At 37.3% G+C, this 19,896-nt stretch overlaps 1 protein-coding gene and 1 pseudogene across 1 annotated transcript in view; one reads left to right on the top strand and one right to left on the bottom strand.

The window, feature by feature from the left end:
- The window catches only part of CNTNAP4 (contactin associated protein like 4), a 541,886-nt gene that overhangs the window by 120,896 nt on the left and 401,094 nt on the right, over positions 1-19,896 (top strand). The window lies entirely within an intron of this gene.
- Positions 867-1,427, bottom strand: LOC115280581 (annotated as a pseudogene).

Here is a 19,896-nt window from a genome sequence, read left to right as displayed (position 1 = left end):
TGAAAGAAGTTAGAAATTAACTTCAAAAAAAATCAGCAAATGGCAAACAGATTTCCTTGAAAGTCACAGTCACATCTAGAGTGCGTCCCAGAAAAGAGGAGGGGCGAGACAGGTCCCACCCGCTGTCATGAGTTTCAGCAAGTACTAGACCTACTCGAGGGTGGAGAGAAAAGGCAACTTTCAAAAAGGAGTATGTTATTCAGTGAGGCATTTACTATACTCCTTCCTAAGAGCACCAGGTGGGGGACAAGTGTTCTAAACTAGATCTAGAAAGTGGAATGTTGAATCAATCTGTCCTCCTCCCCTTAAGGGCTGTCCAATGGTTACTGAATTAAAAAACATGACTAAATAAAAACAAACGCCACACACACTCCCCCCCCCCCAAAAAAAAAACAAAACCAAAAAAAAAAACTAAAACAAAAACAAAACCCTCAATGTCCCAGATTATTCTCCAGAGCAGATGAAGCCCCGGGAGCAGCTTCAACAACCCACATTAGTCTGTTACAGAGTCATCACAAGCATGCCTTGCTTTTAAACAAAAACAAAACAAAGGGGAAAAAATTTTTTTTGAAATGACAAAACAAAAACTAGTACTAACCATCTTTCTGACAATACACGATTACTCAAGTTAACGAGCACTGAGGGGGGAAGAGGCTGTCTCACACGAGTGCATGTGGCTAGGTGCAGGGCATTTGTCATTATTGCAAAAACGAATTTTAATTTTTAATCTTTAGTTTGACTTAACATTGCTTTTAGTGCGGTGCTGACCCCAGCTGTGCGGAAAGGGCTCTGGTGACATTCATAGCAGCACACACCTGCGGGTCTTCTTCGGTTCTGGAGGCTCCAGGACAGCCAATATTGCTTCGTCAAATACATTCTTTAGGCCTTTCTGTGAGTGCAGAGCACTCCACATACTTGACCGCCTTCAGGTCACGGGCCAGCTTCTCGGCCGTCTCTGGAGTGATCAGCTTCTGTTTGTTCCTGGCAAGTTTCTCAGTCGTAGAGGGGTCATCTCGGAGATCAATTTGGGTCCCAACAAGCAAGAAAGGAGTCTTTGGACAGTGGTGAGTTATCTCACGCACCCACTTCTTCACATTTTTAAATGAGGATGGAGAGACCACTGAAAAACAGACTAGAAATACATCTGTTTGTGGATAACTCAGCGGTCGTAATCTGTCATAATCCTCTTGCCCTGCAGTATCAAAAAGTCCAAGAGTATATAGCTCTCCACCAATCGTAACTGTGACTGCATAGTTGTCAAAAACAGTCGGTACATACTCCGATGGAAATTTGTTTGTTGTGTAGGATATCAGGAGACATGTTTTACCAATGGCAGCGTCACCCACAACAACACACTTAATTGTCTGCATTGCTGAAACAGTTTTGTATCCACTTTAAATATTTCAAGTTCAATGATGACCTCAGCTTCTCCACTGGGGCGTTGGCAGCACTGCCTAATGTTTTTATTTTTGTGAGACAAAGAGAGACAATGTGAGCAGGGGAGGGTCAGAGAGAGAGGGAGACACAGAATCCAAAGCAGGTTACAGGCTCTCAGCTAGTTGTCAGCTCCAATGTGGGGCTTGAACCCACGAACCGTGAGATCATGACCTGAGCTGAAGCCAGAAGCTGGATGCTTAACCAACTGAGCCACCCAGTCGCCCCTGATATTATTCCTTTTTAATGAGTCACTGGTTTCTCTTATTCTTAAATAGTGCTCTTTTGCTTTACTCTCCCTCTTTTTTTCAGCTTCATTAGTCTCCAGAAGTTTGTCCTATCACTGATTTGCTGCTCTGCCTCATTCATCTTTGTCACTGTGGCATCTATTCGAAATTGCAGCTCAGTTACAGCATTTTTTATTTCATCCTGATTAGCTTTTACTTCTTTTATTGACATATAGAGGGATTCTAATCTATTTTTGACCCCAGTTTGTGTTCTTATTATCATGATTCTAAATTCTGGTTCGTGTATCTTTCTTGTATCTGTGTTGGTTAAGTTGCTGGCTGTTGTTTCTTCCTGCTCTTGCTTTTGGGGTAAATTCCTTCATTTTGTCATTTTGAAGGAAGAAAATGAATTAATAAAGGTACAAAATTTAAAATTAAAAAAATTGAAAATAAAACACACACACACAAAATCAAATAAGTGATGCTAGATCCTAGGTGTATTTTGGTCTTGTTATTGAAAGGAGCTTGATTGATCCAAGAAAAAGGGAAAAAGAAAAAATAGTTTGAAAATTTGAGAAAATGAATATGATGAAATAGAATAACTTGAAATGATCGAAGTAAAATAGAATTTGAAAAACTTAGAAAATAAAAAATTTAGTCAAAAAATAAGAAAAATATTTTTAATAAAAATTGAAAAAATATAAATTTTTTCTTTATTCAAGTAAAAGAAAAGAAATGAAAAAGAAAGAAAAAAAGAATATTGAATGGACGGGCCAGTGAACAGACTGAAATACAATTGAATTGGTATTACATTGTTTTTTCCTCTAGAAGTCAAACTATGAAGGACTTCATAGACCACAAACTAAGCAGGCAGAGAGATTTGTGGTGTCCCTGAAAAGCAAGGTTGGCCCAGATGACAGGTGCTTAGTGTAACTGCTCCATTCTCTACTAGAAGGTGCTGCTTAGCTGACAGGGTGGATTGTTGTGGTGCCTGTGGGTGTGCATGTGCAGGCGAGGTGAAAATGGCGTCACCCACCCACTACTTCAGTATCAGAACTCTCTGCTCTCCCTGACTAGTAATCACACACCTGTCTTTTGTCTCTGGTTTCCGTCCACTCCCAGCTTTTATACTATCTGTGACCACGTCGTCAGGTTACCAGGTGGCACCTTCCTCCTGAGTTTTATCTGAGATGCAGTTGTGTTTCCTGGCCCTTCACTTCTGAGGGAATGTGGGTTTGACCCTCTCATGTCCTCTGGGGAGGGGCTCACTGAGCAATGGCCAGGTGCTGGATGCACCCAGGAATGTTCAGTGGACCTTGCTGCTGCCATTGTCCAGAGACTTGTGGCTAGGTGCCAGCCCACCCTAGAAAAAGTTCATATGATCATATAGCAGCAGCGTTTCTGGGATTATGGAAAATCACATGTGGCCTGAGGATGTCCTGGACTCACTCTTCTCCTGGGAATTTGTCCTTTGCACCTGAGAATTTGCCCATCTCACCAGAGCACCACTAAGTATTTGAGCTGCAGAGTTTCAGACTCAGCGCTCTCTCTGTTTATAGAGTCTTAATGGAATTTAAACCCGGTCCTTTCTCCCTTCTCCCTCTCCCTTCTCAGCTCAGTCCCTGTAGCTGTTTCCACTTTCTCTCCAGCTGCTTTTCCCTTAGCCCCTCCTCCCCTGCCCACTGCATCCATATCCTCTCTCTGCAAGCAAAAACTGCACCCTGCCCCCCACGGCTTCTTTCTCCCACAGTTCACGTCTCCATGCTGTGTACCTGCTGAGTTCTGTGGTTCAAGTTGTGTAGATTGTGTGTTAATCCTCAAATAAGTTTCTAGGCGTGCAGGTTTAGTGTTGATCTGGCTATATTTCATGTACATGAGATGGAAAAAAGACTTCCACGCTATTCTGCCATCTTGGCTCCTACCCCTCCCCACTTAAGTTTTTTAATAATTTTAATTTCATTATACTCTCTATATTTTGAAAGTTGCCATAAATCTATTTTTTAAGTTTTTTTAAAAAATCATTTTATTTATTTTTGAGAGAGAGACTGAGTTTGAGAGAGAAGCAGAGAGAGAGAGAGGGAGACAAAGAATCTGAAACAGGCTTCAGGTTCTGAGCTGTCAGCACAGAGCCCAGTGCAGGGCTTGAACTCACAAGCTATGAGATCATAACCTGAGCCAAAGTTGGACACTTAACAGCCTGAGCCACTTAGGTGCCCCCTCCTCTCCTATAGTTTTTCGACAGGAAAGTTCAAAAGTCTCAGTCTTAGAGAAGTAATTTCTATTTTATTTTTCAGAATTTAACTGGAAATTTAGAGCAATTGAGAAAACATCTATTTTCTAGATATTTTATAATAACATATTTCAGTAGTGAAAAGCTATTAGAAAATCTGTTAAAATTTAGGCAATTGCTATTATGACATTGATTATATTTTCATAATGTATTTTAAAATGAAAGCACAGATTATTAAATACTATGAGTTCAAATATGTAAAGTGTGTGTGCTTTGGAAAAAACAATGATTAGAATGTTATAGAACAAAACATTAGCAGTGGTTGTCAGTAGATTGCAGGATTGTGCATTTTGTATGTAATTTTTATTTTCAGTTAAATACTTTTCTCTGATTTATTATTTTTTCTAAAGCAAAGTACATGGATTTCTTTTCTTGTAGTTACAACTTATTTCCATTTGGGGAAAAAATCAGTTACAATTCACAAATTTAGCAATTACCTTGTGTAGCAGTTTGCTTTCCTTTCATAGGTTTTCGTATATAGTCTTAAACCCATTGTATTTATTGCCATATTCTTGATAAAACCTATCCTATTTTCAAAGAACTATTTTATTTTGGGAAATATTTCTTTTTCTTTAATGTATACAAACAGGTTTTGAAGGTTTCTACTGACTAACTTGATGTTTGCCTTATAAAAACCAGAATCCGTTTGAAATGGTGATACCTAGCCCTGTTTTGAGTGGCAGCTGGGGGAGTTGTTTGCCAAGTTTGTGGCCCTGAAATGTGTACCCTGCCAGTGACATTACATCCCTTGCCAGCAGGAGGCATACATATTCTGGCTATACTTGCTAAATCAAATATTACAAGAAGCCAAACACTTTATTTCTACTTCTGTGGACCATGAGATGGATTGTTTTGCATATTGAAAGTCCCAGAAAGTCTTGTCCACATTAGAATGTAATACATTGGAGTGGAAATGATATGATTCATTAAATGAAGACTTTAATACTTTAATGGGATCTTGAAACAATCTAGGAAAATAAATGTGCTTGACCAGCATGAGGACTCAGCTGCGGAGATGTAACCTATGCAGGCTCTCATGGCAATTACTGGCATTTAACAAATGGTTATTGAATAGCTACTATGTGCCAAGCATTATGCTAAATATTAGGAATTTTGATTGTTTCTGTTTAGTTTTATATTGTTCCTGGTTTCTTCATGGTTTTGACCTTAGGTTATTATTCTGCTATAAATGATCTTTTTATTCTCTGAAAATCTGTTATTGACTGTTAATATACAGTAATTATTCATATTTTGTTTGATATGTTGTTGTTATACTGTTTTCTAGTAGTTTCCTATCTATGTAAAGGATCTCTCATTTGAAACATATTTTATTTTCAAGTGCATAAAAATTAAAAGAATAAAATCTCACTGAACAAGCAAACACAATGGAAAAATATAAATAATTCTCACATGTGCACATACACATGCACATATCTGCAAATGCACACACAAATGCAAGTGTGTGCTCACTTCCAAGGGTAATCTCTACTGCCGTTAACCTTGCTGTGCACTCTTCCTGCTTTTTTTTCTGTGCATTTAAAGTTGTACACAGATAAATAACGATAGTTATTTTACATGGCTATTTTATAATGTTAACATTTTACCACACAATTTGCTTTTCTTAAGTTAGATTTTTAGATTTTTCTGTCAGACACATGAGCCTGTTTTTCTTAGTGACTGCATACTGTTTCCCAGGATAGTTCATAGAATAATACTAATGATCACTGTGTTCAGAATATCTACTATGAATCTCCTTTCCCACCTTTGTATAGTATGTGGATTTTTGTGTAAATAAATAGAAAGGGGTCATAAGGCCAAATAGGCTAATTTCAGTACCAGTTTTTAGGCTACTGCTAAATGGCCCTTCACGGGGTACTGCAGAGTATGTCTTCTTATTCCTTCATCCACACCAACTGTTATCAACTTGACTGATCTGCAACTTCTGTAAGTAGATTATAGGACCAAATACCCACATGTAATTTAATGTTGCTGGTTGGAATGTTTGTGTGGAAAGACTAGAGTTAGTTCTTGTTATAAAATGGAATGGCAATTGCAAAAATTCAGTTGTAAGAAATGCTGCAATGCCATTAAAACACTTAACAAGCGTGGCCTGTCTGTAGAATGGTTTTTCAGAGAGGGAGGGGATGGCAGGTAGACTGGAAAAACAACATTGTCAGAAATTATAGACAGCGTAGCTTTATCTTTATTCTAGACTGTTTTTTGTTGGATGCCCAAGTATTAGAAGAAGGAATCAGAAAGACAGCCTGTACATTGAAGTGTAGTATTAGCCAAACTCACCTTTGTAAAAACTGCTGGTAATTAACCTATTTGATAAAATCCCTTGGATATTTTCACAGTCAACCTGTAGGCTTATTTTTATTAAGTAAGACTATTATAGATGATTTTTTCAAAGCTTCAATCACATATGATTAACAACACCTTCTTTAGTGTCAATTTTGAACTCAAAAACAAAGTAATTTTTTCTTCTTAATTTGTTTTTGGAGGTGGGAGAAATGCTTGCACTCTCTTGCTCACTCTCTCTCTCTCTCTCTCTCTCTCTCTCTCTCTCTCTCTCTCCTCCCACTATTCCAAATTTATAACTACTTAGAGCAGGCTCAGCTTTATGGATAAGAACTGAATTTTTATTTTTCTTTCCTCACATTGTCCTCACAGTTCCTGCCGAGTGAAAGAAAGTTCACATGCAGATGTACTAACATCATCCTACAAACCTGTCATTTCACCTGTATTGTTTTCATAAATTTGCTACCTCCTTTGGTGCAAACATATGATTTTCTTCTTCAGTTCACCTGAAAATTGCTTCTTCAAGCTTTCATTTGGAATGGTTTGGATTTGGGTGTTGTCAGCAGTTCAGGGGTATATTTGAATAAAGCCATACTCCCCAGATCTAGGGCGATGTCATCAATCACATGTGTGTCAGGGACTCTTTTTGTGGCCTCACAAATCTTTGGCTCCAGAATGAGCTAAGTCTCTCACTTATGATCAGGGTCCACTGCTGCACTTGATGAAGTCTTTCTATCAATTTTGAGAGGACTGGAGCGTGGATTTTTCCCAGATGAAGTTTGTACAGTGAATGTGTTCATTGAATGTAAAGCTTTTTTTTTTCTAGAAGTTTTACATATTCCAGCTGAAGAGAATTGGATCTAACACAGCCACTTTTATAGGCAACCAAAGTTCAAGTATAAGTAGACTACAGAATTAGTATTCCTCCCTGAATTAGGCATTTGAAACCACTAAAGGGAAGCTTCAAATATGGACAGTTGTTTTAGATCGAATAAATCTGTCTTAAGCAGAGAATATGAAGGGAAACCACCAATAATCACTTTTTAAATTAGGAAGGGAACCATAATCCATACTGAAAAAATTTGGAAATTCAAGAAAGGAAAAAATTCCAATAAAATAATCAAAGAATGTATCTATATCTATTAGTTTGTTTCCTTCTAGTGTCATTTATATCTGTATGTTTATCTATTTAAGATTTTATTTGCATATTATGTCATAATAATACTCATAACTAATATTTATCAGACACTTAGGTAATGTGTGCATTTCTGTTATTTTCCCATTCTAGTTCTAGTAAAAAATCTAGTATATATGTATTGTTACTTTCATTTTATAGATAGGAAGACTAAAGCTTAGAGTAGCAAATTTTCCAGGGTAGAAATTTAGTAAGTTTGGCCCTTTGCCTGTGCACAACTGTGTGGCATTGTCTTCACTTAGCAGTTAGTGTAATCATACTGTATTCATTGCCCATGGTGCTTTGTAGTCTGTATAACTGTAATTCCTAATGATGAAACCATGTCCATTAAGTGGAGTTGCTGTAAAAATGCAATTATTCTAGAGTTGAAAACTGTAGTTACACTTGAAAAATTTAGCCGAGTATTCTGTTAAATGTATCTTGCAGTAATCTTTTTCATATTTTGCATTATTTTCTTAGGATATAGATCCATGATAAATATTCATACCCAAAACAGAACAGTTGACAGTTTCAATACTCTTTAACACATTTTTTTAAATGTTTACTTATTTTTGACAGAGGGAGGGAGAGAAAGAGAGACAGATAGAGCACGAGTAGGAGAGGGGCAGAGAGAGAGAGGAGATAAAGAATCTGAAGCAGGCTCCAGGCTCTGAGCTCTCAGGACAGAGCCCGACATGGGGCTTGAACTCACAAACCATGAAATCATTACCTGAGTCAAGGTCGGATGCTTAAAGATTGAGCCACCAGGCGCCCCTGTCATTTTCAATACTCTTGATTTTTTAATTACCAAATTGTTTTCCAAAGAGTTTATATTGATCTCAAGATTTACCAGTAATTCCAGCATCTTTACTAAGATCAGTATAATTTTAGCTTTCATGAAATATTCGAAATAGAAATTTACTGAAATAATAATCCAAATAGTGTAATGATGATTAAAATAATGAGTTAAAACTCCTTACCTGCTTTCCCCAGTATCCACTTCCTGGAATGTTGAATGTTCCAGCTGCTTGTACTTGCTTCTAAGGTATTTTGTGTGGTACAAATTCATTCCTCCCTCCCTCCCTCCCACCCTCCCTTCCTTCCCTCCTTCCTTCCCTCCTTCCCTCCTTCCTTCCTTCCTTCCTTCCTTCCTTCCTTCCTTCCTTCCTTTTTTCCTTCCTATCTAAAATAGTGTGGCATGCATTATTTTTATCCTATCTAATTAGTTACCTAAAAAGTGGAGGTCACACTACTTCGTAGATGATAGAGAATTATCAGATAACCTCAGAGAAAACTCTATTTCCTTTTTTTTGGTGCCATTCTCTGAGCGGTAAATTGCTTTTGGTTGTTACTTGTGCATGGTCTGCTTATTTTGAGATGCAAGGTGGTGCGGGGGGAGAGGGGGCGGTGTCTGTGTCCCTGGCCCAGCCTGGAGTCCTGAGTCTCTGGTTCTTGGGTTGGAATCTTTCAGGGATCCTGACACTGTTCTGCGTATTAGAAAACATGTGATGGATTGAGCCCAGGTTTCCTGCCTCTTCCCTGAGGGGATGAAGCCTTTTCCCTTTCTCTTTCCGCACTGGTCCCAGCCACAGTGAACCTTTTACTCTATCCTCTTAGGCATAGGATTTGCTGTCTTTTCCCTGGTGGCTTAAACCTTCCATCATTTAGTGGAGAAGGCACCAAGTGGTACTTTGTGTTTTTCTTCAGGGGTTACCACTCCCTGTGTCCTGGCCTGCAGCACCCAGTCTTGCCCCCACTCTCGCTCTTTGTCGTATAGATTTCTTATGCACCTTGAGAGTCCATAGAGAAGAGTCTCTAGTGTGTGCAAGAGTCTGCGACTCTTAGGGTTTCTATTCTCTCACACTATCTCACACTGGGCCTTGCCCTATTTACTAAAAATGTAGCTGAATTCCTCGTATTGTCTTGTACGAAGATCTCGTCTTCCTCCTGGAGCAGCTATTATGACTGTGCTCATGCCTTATCTTTCCTTTGATATCAGAGTAGTTGGCTGTTCTATTTTCTCAGCTTTTGATGTGTCCAAGAACCATTATAGTTTTGTATACTTTCCTGCTTTTTCTTGTCTTTAGGATAGGAATGACAAGCTTTATACATCTTAGGCAGAAACTGGGAGTCTACTTAAATTTAAAAAAAGCATTTTATAAGTTACAGGATTCTTTGTTGGTAGGTGTTGGTTGTTTTGTTGTGTGCCAGCACTTTAGACATGTTCTAGCTTTTCTTTGTCCTCAGTTGTTCCTAATGAGAAATCAGTGGTATTCAAATTGGTGTTTCCTGCATGTAAGATACCTTTTGTTTTTCCTTGTCCCCCACAACCCCTTTGTCCTACTGCTTTTACTATTTTCTCTGCAATTTTTGTGTTTTGAATGTTTTCCTATGGTGTTTTGAGAACTGCGCTCTTCCCTTTTTCCAACTGTTTTCTTCCTCTTCTCTAAAATCTTCTTCACTGTACTGCTTTTTTAAAAAAATTTACTTTTCAGTAATTTCTCCTGAATTGACCAATGTTACCTATAAGGATAATTAGTTTGGAAGAACTGTTACAACCATATCGGAAATGCATCGCAAGCCGTTTGTTTTTACTTCAGCCTTCATTCTGTGATCGTGGTTGTCCGTATACATGGCAAGTCTGATATAACGTAACCTTACCTTTCTGCTTAGCGTGGCCGTCCTCTGCGCCCACAGATGTCAGTGCATCAGGTTCCACAAAACTGGTCTGGGGAGCTGGTGGCTGCAGCGGTACCACTGGGGCTTTGTCAACTTTGGTGATTCTAGCAGTCTGCATATATGACCTCTATTACTGGTTAATTTTAGAAGCTCCTTGGGTGATCCTAAAACCTGATCAATTTAAAAAACCACTTAAGCAAGTTCTTATTCCATAGTTTTCATGACAAATTGAGTTTTAAAGGTTGTAGAGGAATTAGAATTGTGGAAGAGTAGAAAAAATTATTCTTGACATGGGACTAGTACAATCAAAGAAACAGGCAGAAAAGTGAGGCGAATCTAATTACTGCTGCATTGCTGGAACAGAGCATGCGAACTGGAGATTAGTTTGGGGTCATATTTTGGATGGCCTTGGAAGTTAAGCTAAGGATACTGGGGTTCATTCTCTAGATAATAGGAACTCAATTAAGGTTTTTGAAATGAAGAATACCATGATTAGTGCTACCTGCAAAAAAAGAGACTGATCTACTGACTCGAATAGCCCTGACTGACATCAAGAGACTAGAAGTGAAAAGACTATTTGCAGTATTCTAGGAGAGAGTAATTGTGGGCTTGAAGGAGAGGCTGGTCACTGGAATGTAAAGGTTGTGATAGATGTGAAAGCTAATAAAGCAAAGGAATCAATAGAGGAGAGGGCAGTGTCAAGGGTAGCACTGAGGTTTTAAATATAAATGATTAGGGGACCAGTCTGTCATTTATAGCAACTAGGAACAGAGAAGCATAAAGGAGCTTTGGGGAAAAGATAAAACATTTAATTGGAGTTAAAATTATTTGAGGGATTGGTGGTACTTCCAAATGATGATACGTCAAACTAGTGCAAGTTCATTAATGCAAATACACAGTTCATTTATGCAAATACATCAGGCATGCAAACTTTCTATTTGTAATAGTAAAATTCTGTAATTGAGATTTTTCTCATTTTAATCCAGAATACCCTGTAGATATACTGAATTAATACTCCAACTTATTCACTTTGCATTTAATATGTAATATTTCATTCTTAATAAGAATTTTATTTTTCAAAGAGTTCTCAAAACTTTATTTAAATCATTTAAAGAATGAATCAAGAAATTAGATTTACTTACCCTAGTACAAATTCTTAACACTAATTATCCTGTTTTCTTTTGTGATTTTGACATTATGTTTTACTTTTTATATTATAATTCCATTATTTTTAATCTGTATTTGAAGATAGTTTTTATCAAATTATAATGTATATATGGCATGATAATAATAAAATTGGACTTTGAAGAATTTTCATGAATGTCCTTCTGTGATCCCTTCATTTTATTACTCACCTTCTGCAAAGAAGCCACTTCTTTCACTATAGGTTAGTTTTGCCTGAATGGAATCAAACAGTATGTACTATTTTGTGTCTGGTTTCTTTTACTCAAAGTTACATGTGTACTGTTGTTTCATTCTGCTGTTTTAGAAATATTGTAGTTATTTATTTTTATGAGTTCCACTAATCTTTATTGACATTTACATTGTTTCTGGTTTGCAGCTATTCACATAATGTTATTATAATGTAGTTAGGCAAACCGTTCAGTCACTGTATGTATGTATTTTGATTGTTAGTGGGAGGTTGATAGGGTGTGAACTTGTCTGTCTTGAGTAGAAAGCCCCAGTTTTCCATGGTGGAAATGATAAGAGTTCCAGGTTCTTCTCATCCTTAGAGTGCTCAGTGTTTTCAGACTTTCACATTACAGTCATATTGATATATATGCAAATATAGATCATCGTGGAGTCCGTTTACATTTTTCTGGTGATTAAGAAGACTGACACTATTTCATGTTTATTGATCATGAGATACCTCTTTTGAGAAGTTGCAAAAGATTCTTGGCCATTAACTGTTGGTTGTCTTTTACATCTTGATTGTTACAAATTCTTTGTATATTCTGAATATGGGCCTCTTGTTTATTAAATATATTGTGAATATATTCTTCTACTCTGGCATACATCTTTGCTCTCATAGTCTCTTCTGCTGAGGATCTCTTCTTTATTTTATTATAATTTATCAATATTTTTATTTATAATTACTCCATAAGAAAACCTGCCTGTTTTTTCTGTGTTAAGTTCCAGAAGCTGTTTTATTATACATCTTAAAAAAATTTTTATTCCCTTTATTCTTCTACACTTTACTTTTATTTGTATGGTGTGAGGTAGGTTGTCCATCTTAATGGTCGTCCATATAGATTGACCAAGTGCATATCCTTATACATTGACCAAACTAATTTATCAAAAAGTCTATTCTGTTCAAACCATACATTTGTCACTCATCAAGTCTCTGTTTAAATGTAATCTGAATCTTGTTCCACTCATACATCTGTCTGCCTTTGCTTGACTCAATACAACATTCTCTTACATATTTTTTCTTTACAATAAATTTTGATATCTGGTTATGTAAGTCCTCCAATTTTTGGGGGGCTTTTTAAAGATAGACTTGGCTCTTCTTGGCACTTATATTTTCCATACAAAGTTTAGAAAAAGCCTTCAAGTTTAAAAAACAAATGCAGTGTTTTGGTTAGGAGTACACAAAATCTATATATCAATTTAAGAAAACACAAATCTTGGGGCCCCTGGGTGGCTCAGTTGGTTAAACAGCCAACTTTGGCTTGGATCATAATCCCACGATTCATGGGTTCAAGCCCCGCATCGGGCTCTGTGCTGACAGCTCAGAGCCTGGAGACTGCTTTGGATTCTGTGTCTCCCTTTCTCTCTGCCCCTGCCCCACTCATGCTGTGTGTGTGTCTCAAAAATAAGTATTAAAAAAAAAATCTTTACAGTATTAATCCTCCTACTCATGAATGAGTCATAACCCTCATTACCTTCCATCTTTATTTTCTTTTGATAATTTCGTATAATTCCTTTTTTTGAGTTTAAAAATTTTTAAATGTTTATTTATATTTAGAGAGAGAGAAACAGACAGAATGTGAGCAGGGGAAGGGCAGAGGGAGATGGAGTCAGAATCCAAAGCAGGCTCCAGGCTCTTACCTGTCAGCACAGAGCCTGATACGGGGCTTGAACTCATGCACCACGAGGTCATGCCCTGAGCTGAAGTTGGAGGCTTAACTGAGCCATGCAGGTGCTACGATAATTTTATATACTAAATTACATTTAAGCCTGTATATTTGATGTTTTTCATGCTGTTGTAAATTATGAAAAATATTCTAATTGTTGACTTTAAATGGAAACAGAAGTGATTTTATATTAACCTTTTGTCCCATAATATTCCTAAAATCACTTATTAAGGTGAAATATTATCTTCAGACCTATTTATATGTTATATATATATAATATATGAACTTAAAGTTTTATTTTTTCCTTGAAATTATTATAATTTTGATATTTTTCTTGCTCTTTTTCTCTTGCTTGGACCTTCAAGAGTATGTTGAACAAAGCTGATGATAGTGGTCATTTTAGTCTCTCCCTATAGTTTCATGGAGAAGTCTTTCAATATTCATTATTAGGTGTAATTTTTTTGTTGTGAGGTATTTTTTAGATAGCTTAAGGGAGTTTTCTGATAGTATTATAGCAAGTTTTATTATGAATGCATGAAAGAGTATTTAATATTTTTTGGAATATCCTCCAAAACATTATTTTGTTAATGTGATGAATCACATGATTTATTTTCAGATGTTAAAACCAATTGTGCATTTTTGGAATCAACCCAACTTGTATATATTTTTGGATTATTTTTTGCCAACATTTTACATATGATTTTGCATGGATGTTTCTGTTTTTGTCAGGTTTTGAATGATAGTTATGTTGGTCTCAAATAAGTTGAGAATTTTCCCCTTTCTTTATTCTCTAGAAAAGTTTTAAATAAGATTGAGGTTAATTCTTAAATATTTGGAAGAATTCAATAATGAAATCATCTTGGCCTGAAGTTTCCCTCTGAAGATTTTCATTAGAGTTGAAATTTTTATAGGTAGAGGAATATTCAGATTATCTATTTCTATTTCTTCTTGTGTTAGATTTAGTAAGATGCATTTTACTACCAATCTGTTCATTTTATGTAAAATTATATAAAGTGTTTATATCTTTTTACATTTTTTCTTTTTCTTTCTCCAGTTTTTTATTTAAGTTCCAGTTGGTTAACATATATTATAATATTAGTGTCAGGTATAGAATTCAGTGATTCATCACTTATATATAACAACTAGTGTTCATCACAACAAATGTCCTCCTTTATACCATCGTCTCTTATTTAACCTATTCCCCGGCCCACTTCCCCTCTAGGAACCTCAGAGTCTGTTTCTTGGTTTGCCTTCCTCCCCCTGCCATGTTCATTTCTTTTGTATCTTAAATTGGACATAAGTGAAATCATACAGTATTTTAATATTTTTCATTCCTAATATTATTTGGCTTTTTCTTTGTCTCTCTTTGTCCCTCTCTTAAAAGTCTTTCCATGGAGTCAACAGTTTTATTAAGTTATTATGTATTTTATTAAACTCTTACTTTCCAAACTTCTCATTAAAATTCTTTTTCTTTTAATTTTTTTTATTAATAAATTTTGGTTAGTTAACATAGTGTAACATTAGTTTATGGTGGAGAGTTGAGTGATTCATCACTTCCATAGATTTATGTTTGGAAGAGCTAGCTCTTAGAGAAATTCTTTTTCTTTAATGGGTTCTTTTATTTCATTAATTTCTTTTCTTATTTTTACTATTCCCTTCCTTTTACTTTCATTGGATGACTTACTGAGATGGTTACTTAGATCATGGAGTATTAGGATTTACTCTTTTTCTAAATATGCCTTCAAGGCTATAAATTTCCATCCTAGAATCTTTAAGTTGTCCCAGAAGACTCAATATAATTTATGTTTATTACATTTCCATTTAGCAAATTTAAAGAAATTACACAGCAACAGTAACTTTGACTCAAATATTGGGAAATTTTCTAGTTTATATTTTTGTTACTGGATTTTAATCTAATTCCACTTGGTTAGAGATACAGATGGAATTGTTTTAGCAAGAGGGCTATAGGATTATTATAGCCTCTTGCTCCTGAAGGTACTCAGGTGATCAGGTGATACATAGAGTCCTGGCCTAAGTCTGTCTCACTGTGAATCCAATGATTTCATTTCTTTCCTTGTGAATTCCCCAAGTCCTTCCTAGCATAACAGAGATATATATGTGTAATTATAATCGTGCAGAATTCACATATTGGTTATCTGTCTTATGGAGAAAGAACCAGAATGTAAAAAAACAAATGGAAATTCCTAAAATTCCTTACTGGTCAAGAGACTGAATGAGAAGCCTAATGTATCCTAAGAGAAATGGCGGATTTAGTATCACCCCATGCACCTAAAGAATGCAGGGTTGGTGATCTTCATTGTATCTCCATTCACTTAACTAATCTGAGTCCCGAACATCACAGATAGTTAATAGAAAATTATGGGGAAATATCATAAATTTAACCAAGTGATAGCACTGACTACTATTACATTTGTTGCAGTGATAAAGGCAAATAACACCTCAATATTATGAAAATATTCTTGAATTCAAACCCCTGAAGGTATCACAGTATCTCCAGGGCCTAAGAACCAAGAGTGGGAGTATTAGTGGTTTTTTTCACCATTATTCCCAGGGACCCACTTGATGAATTTGTGATTTAGTTTTCCTGAGAGAAATGTTACCACTGGGGTGCATAGAAGAGTTCCACAAAAGCTAAAATCACAGCTATTCTTTAGTCATGCTGGTCTTTCACCAAGAAGTATAGAAGGTATTTGAAAAGTAGTACACTAGTGGAAATAGATTATTACTATCATGTGGATACAGAGTTGCTGTTACATAAGGAAGGCAGGGAAGTTCCTTGCATTTCTGTATCTAGTAAATTACCAGAATGGAGTACTAGCAGAAAGCATGACCTAATAAGAGCATGGTAACTGGAGGCTCAGAACCCTCAAAGCTGAAGACCTGGTTTATCCCATATCATCAGAAGCACTGGCCAATTATAAAGGAAATCTTGATTGAATGGTAGAAGAGGTTAGTTAGTAAATGTTAGTTGCAACTTTTGGATAAACTGCAGTGAGGCATGTCCGTTGCTAAAACTCTTATGCATGTTTATTAAAAAACAAAACAAAAACAAAACCCTGAAGAAAAGGGTACAGGAAAGAGTACACTTAACTTGGGAAAATGAATTGTTTTGAGCATCACAAAGGTCAGACTGCAGGCTTTCTGTATCTGGGTGCTCTAGATAATTGGTGGCTGCCAATATCTGTATCTTCTGCTGTATTCATGGAAGGTAAGAATGATTTAACACCCTCAGAAACATCCCTCAGTCAATGCCTGAGAAGAAAGGTCATAGAAACCTCCCCCGATAGGATGTAACTGAAGTATATGCTTACATGACCCAGAGTTATTCAAGTCGTCTGTATCCTGCTTATTTGAGTGCTTCTTATTGGTTGCTTCTCTTCCTTACATCAATTCCCACTTCTTTCTTGATGTTTCTTGCATCTCCCAAATGAGCTACTTGCACTAAAATCTTTATCTCAAGGTCAGCTTCTGGAAAAACCCAAAATAAGATTTGGGACCATCACTTTTTCTAGGTTTTTCTGCCACTTGGCCACTGCTTGGGAATTAGAAAATGCCTTACAGATGAAAGTACTTCTAAATATCCAGCTCTATTCTTTGCTCTTCTTTTTTCCTTGGGTTCTTGACCCTTCAAGTCCTTTCTGACTTGATAGTTCTCTGATGCCTTCAAACACTTTAAAAAATGTATCTAGCTATTACCGTTGTTCTCAGTGGGAGAGTTGGTCCAATGTAATGGATAGCCGACATCAATTTCTTTCATAATCCATGTGTGAATTAAAGAAACATTAATGAGAACTAAAAGCAGTCACTGCCTTCTTCCATGACATTTTGAAAACTCAAGGAACATTTAAAAAATGTACCATTCAATTTTAAAGAGGCGAAAAATAACCAAGCCAAGCTCAAGGCATTCTTAAATTATAACTCTTTTAGTCACCTTTGATTCTTTGTTTTCTGCTAGTTTCTTCATTTTTAGAGCAATTTATTTGCCCTTATTTTCTGAAAAAGAATTAGACTTTTAGATTTGTTATTGTTATCATGACGTGTTCAGGGAGTAATTAACAGGCTTCCAAGAATGATCCACTCATTCTTTGGGAATAAGAGCATGAGTATAAAACACTCATATTTGTCTTCATCTTCTATCCAGTAAATATATTAAGGAGGAGCACAGTGTACTCTTTTGAATAAAATAGAGGAGACAGGAATGAAAAAGTGCTTGTTTGAAGAGTTTACCATTAAGACTCATTTTGTGGATTAATAGATCACTAGCCTCTAGGGTTAGCAAGTCAAAAATTTCATAAAAATTAAATTTACATGAAAATGTGAGGAAAATGAATAACATTGCAGTCTTTGTTGGTAGGAGGTCAAAAAGCCATGTCCCCACTGAATTTGGAACTCTGCTTTACATTGACTTTTACTATGACCTATTTTCCAGCTGACTGGCTGACGGCTTCTCTCTAAACCAGTTGTTTTTTCTTTGGTGGTTTTTAGTTCCGTTTCTGTGCCCATAAGTTGAGTTGTAAATATCATACTCTGTGTGACTTCTCATTTACTGAATGCCATGAAGTTTGAATGTTTCCTGGAGGGACAGATGTTGCCATATAATTATCTCTATGTTAAGGAGATGGACACAGTGTCAGTATTATCTTATTTGCGGGTGTAGGGAATGTCTCGTAACCTCTCACACGTTGGAGAAAAGAAATGGGGGGGGACAGCTGATGCTGTATTTATTGTAGAGATCAGTGACAATCTGAATATTTATTCCATAATAAAAAATGAAAGAGAAAACCACACCCAAATGTTGTCATGCCTATTAAATATAGAAAAACGGTTTTCTCTATTCTGTCAGAGAAAGAATATAGTTCCTGATACAATATTACTTTCCTTCCACAGAGATGTGACTCTTAAGCAAGGAGTATGAAACTCCTACTTCATGCCTATGAGTTTAAGATTCAAAAAGGATATTAGAGTAATATCCAATGTGTAAAAGCCAAGTAAAGGAAGCTAACTCAATGTCTTAAATTCTATGTTCCCCTTTCTTAGGGTTTATTTATTTTTTTTTGTAAACACCATACCAAATTCTAGCATTTGCACTCTTGGTCCAAACTTTACAATTCCTTGAGAAAAGAACAAATGTACAGCAATTTTGATTTTAGTTCTTGCCCACCATTGAATTCTGTGTGCTTATTTGGCATACACAACTTGGAGTGGTTTAAACTCTGAGGCAGAGACTAAATCAAATGCTTTGAGACATGGCAATGATCTTGTCCACATTTTTTTCTTGGTTATTGTAATGGTGGTGGGTGACCTGCCAAATGCAGGTAGCAGAGGTATTCAAGGAAATATTCTGACCTGGGCAGGATAGAGTTAAAACATTTCCTGATATAGGGAACATAAATGTTAGATTATTTAATTTATGTGATGTTTTCACTCAATATGTAATATTTTAATACATTTGTTATTCATTCAAAATATATAGAAAACTTATATGCTTAGAATATTGCTAAGTGGTTGGTTTAAAAAGATTAAAGGAGGGAGCCAAGATGGCAGAGAGGAAGGGAGCTCTGTAAACTTCGTCTGCCCCATTGATCGAACTGAGAAGGACATTACTCTCATCTGCAAGAGCGGAAGGAGAAAATACGGACTCCAGAAGGAAGAGAACCTGAAGGATACCTGAGTGAGTGAGTGAGTGTAAACTGGGGAGATTGGAAAACGGGCCAGCCTGAGACGGGTAGGGGAGGTGGCAGCCCCAGCCCAACGCGGGGCAAGCGCGGGGAGCCCGAGAGACAAAGGGAAGAGACAGAGAGACTGAACACGCTCATAGTACTGTCTCTGGGGAAGAGGTAAAGAACGCTTAACTGCGCTTGGAGAAGCTCACTCCATAGATAACTGCTGGATAGCCTAAAGCTCGAACCCAGTTGGCGCAAGGGAAGGAACAGCTTCCAGCCCAGCGCCATCTTGGCGAGGAGTTGGCCACCACTGCAGTGGCGGTGTCAGGGGTGCTCACTTCGACCTTGGTTTTGGGAGTGGGAGCACGCACCTCATTTCCATGGCGCATCTCGCCCCCAGCATTGGCCATGCGAACCCTGAATCCCGGGTGCCAACGGGAAAAAAAAAATAGCCCCCACCTCTACACGATCCCTGCAGAGAGTTGGTGGTGGTGGAGACCTGGGTGTGCGCGCACGCAGGCTGCAGGAGCTCCCAGCTCATTTCTAGCAGCTCCCGGTGCCGCCTCCGGCCATAGCTACGCCCTCATTCCTCCCCCAACGCTAACGCGATCCCTGCCAGGGGTTGGGTCTGCGACAGTGCAGGCACATCACCTCCTGCTGCGCATCTCGCCCCAGGCAGGGGCCACCGAAATCCCAGCCTGAGCCAAGACAAATTGATTCCTCCCCCTAAGAAGCCAGCAACCAAAACAAAAACATCTCATCTGTGGTAGCATAAAAAGTGCATGGCCTGGAACTTTGAACCAAGGCGGGCCTTGAAAATACAATTTGGCTCAACCGTGGCAAAAGGAGATCGGACTCATTAGAGTGGCCTACAGTTCATAGTTCAGCAAAGCTTGGCATGACGCCTGCCTATCTAATCTCTGCAGACACCAAGGCGGAGCCTCTGAGAGCAGCCTTCAAGACCTACCACATCAAACCACGCCTATCCAAGAGGGGGAGCTGCCATTTTTGTTTTTTTTTTTTTTTTTTT

The sequence above is a fragment of the Suricata suricatta genome, chromosome 16, assembly GCF_006229205.1.
Source record: "Suricata suricatta isolate VVHF042 chromosome 16, meerkat_22Aug2017_6uvM2_HiC, whole genome shotgun sequence".
Taxonomy (NCBI): Eukaryota; Metazoa; Chordata; class Mammalia; order Carnivora; family Herpestidae; genus Suricata; species Suricata suricatta.
This window is presented reverse-complemented; position numbering and strand designations above follow the sequence as displayed.